Here is a 2,500-nt window from a genome sequence, read left to right as displayed (position 1 = left end):
TTAACCTAACCCACGTTGTGCCTTAACCTAACCCACGTTGTGCCTTAACCTAACCCACGTTGTGCCTTAACCTAACCCACGTTGTGCCTTAACCTAACCCACGTTGTGCCTTAACCTAACCCACGTTGTGCCTTAACCTAACCCACGTTGTGCCTTAACCTAACCCACGTTGTGCCTTAACCTAACCCACGTTGTGCCTTAACCTGCTCTGTAATTGGCATATGACACGTTACATTAATCTAGTGTTGTCTAACCACAACCCTCTGAATATAGTTCGCTACTCGCACCGCCCACCCTCTTGTGTGTCGTTTCATGTTGAACACTTCGCAAGTGTTGCTTACTTTTTACATGCTCCCGCTGTACACTGTAATGTGGACAACTGCAGGATGTACATCGCCCCCCCCCCTCCACCCTGCCTTCGCACGCTGGTCGTTCAGGTGCTTGCGTGTTCAATGCCCTTCGCAGCTGTTCACTGGCATTCGCATGTCGAAGCGCTCAGTCTACGTCGTGGTACGGCCTGTGTCCACTGTCCGCTGATATCGTAAGCTTAATCCTCACATTGTACTGCACATAGGTCCGTATGTACTGAATGATACGCTGTGGCACATGTGTGACCGTACGACTGCGCCCAACAACAGCGAACCATACGGTCCAAATGTTGTGCACTCAGCCACGTGCCGTCTCCCCATAACAGCTACATTGCAGTGTGGTACGCCATAGAGACGTGTGGGAGTAACGGACGCCCTGGATGGCGATCAGCATGAGCCGTCTGTTGATGTAGTGGCGCGTGTATTCAAACGTAGTCGTCTCTTCTCACACAGTGTGATAGCATGGTGCACCGCGTTCCACATCTGCGACATGGTACAGATGCTGGTTGACAGTCGGTCTCGTAATGGACATCGCATACGTAGGGGGCCACCTCCCACGTGTTCTCTAGTCGTGCACATTTTGTTGCGTGTATGTGGGCAGACGTAGTGTGTCGTGACACCTAACAGACAGGTATGCAATAATCGTTGCATTTGCAAACTGGGATGGACGTCTACGTTTGCTGGTGACGTGACGCAACGCAAATGAACAACTGGTAAACCCATTGTGGTGCGGTTGTTGTTGCTGGAGGTAAATCAGTAAGGGCAAATCTGTGTGTGAAGCGATACGCGGCGGTGGCTGGGTGGGACCGTCCCCGGCCGGTGAGGGGGGGCCGCCCGGCGTGCTGGCCGCGCGGTGCGTGGGCGCACGCGCTACAGCCGGCTGGTGGGGGCGCCCAGTGGCAGGCGCGCCGGCCGACGGACGCGGCAGGCGGCGCAGCTGCGCGCCGGGGCACCCTGCGCGCGGCGCCGGGCGGCCAAAGTGGGTCCTCGCGGGCCCGGTGCGAAGCGCGGTGGACATCTGCAGTGTGCTGGTCCGACTGAGGACTGTGTGCGTTGAGGATGCGCCGCCGCCCGGCACTCGGCGCCGCGACGCCGTCTGCTGCTCGGTCGCCCCAGCGGTTCTCGCTGGTGGTTTGTATCGCAGTTGTGCAGACGTGTTGGCACGTGCGCTGTGCTGGGAGAGTTCGCTTCGGCACCCACGTGGGGCCTTTGCCCTTCTGTGGCGCTGGCGTTGGAGCTGCCGGTCACCGTAGGTGGCGCGTGTTGTCTCCCGCCGGCAATGCCACGACAGCACGCTCCCGGGCCTCTGTCGGCAGCGGCAAGCTCAGTTGGGAGCACGGGTGGTCGCACCTAAAGCGTCTACTCGCCTAACTCCGGGCGATTGCGCCTCTCTCGAACCCGACCAAGTACTTAGGACGGCGCTGCGCGCCGCCGGGACCTGAGAGGGTTTCGAGGTGTATTGTGCAGGGGAGCTCAGCCTCCTCCTGTTTGCAGAATAATTGAGCGGACGCTTGCGTGTTCGCGCGGGCCCCTGGGACACACTCCCGGGCGGCCGGCTGCTCAGCTCTAGTTGACGCAGCTCCCTGGTTGATCCTGCCAGTAGTCATATGCTTGTCTCAAAGATTAAGCCATGCATGTCTCAGTACAAGCCGCATTAAGGTGAAACCGCGAATGGCTCATTAAATCAGTTATGGTTCCTTAGATCGTACCCACGTTACTTGGATAACTGTGGTAATTCTAGAGCTAATACATGCAAACAGAGTCCCGACCAGAGATGGAAGGGACGCTTTTATTAGATCAAAACCAATCGGTCGGCTCGTCCGGTCCGTTTGCCTTGGTGACTCTGAATAACTTTGGGCTGATCGCACGGTCCTCGTACCGGCGACGCATCTTTCAAATGTCTGCCTTATCAACTGTCGATGGTAGGTTCTGCGCCTACCATGGTTGTAACGGGTAACGGGGAATCAGGGTTCGATTCCGGAGAGGGAGCCTGAGAAACGGCTACCACATCCAAGGAAGGCAGCAGGCGCGCAAATTACCCACTCCCGGCACGGGGAGGTAGTGACGAAAAATAACGATACGGGACTCATCCGAGGCCCCGTAATCGGAATGAGTACACTTTAAATCCTTTA

At 57.1% G+C, this 2,500-nt stretch overlaps 1 non-coding gene across 1 annotated transcript in view; it reads left to right on the top strand.

The window, feature by feature from the left end:
* The first annotated feature begins 1,948 nt into the window (after positions 1–1,948).
* LOC126131328 (small subunit ribosomal RNA) overlaps positions 1,949–2,500 on the top strand; it is a 1,909-nt gene continuing 1,357 nt past the window's right edge. The window contains exon 1 of the ribosomal RNA XR_007527474.1: positions 1,949–2,500. This exon is cut by the window's right edge and continues 1,357 nt beyond it. This is a non-coding gene — a ribosomal RNA (small subunit ribosomal RNA).

Source organism: Schistocerca cancellata, unplaced genomic scaffold (assembly GCF_023864275.1).
Source record: "Schistocerca cancellata isolate TAMUIC-IGC-003103 unplaced genomic scaffold, iqSchCanc2.1 HiC_scaffold_572, whole genome shotgun sequence".
Taxonomy (NCBI): Eukaryota; Metazoa; Arthropoda; class Insecta; order Orthoptera; family Acrididae; genus Schistocerca; species Schistocerca cancellata.
The sequence above is the reverse complement of the archived record's forward strand: the minus strand, read 5'-3'. Positions and strand labels throughout refer to the sequence as shown.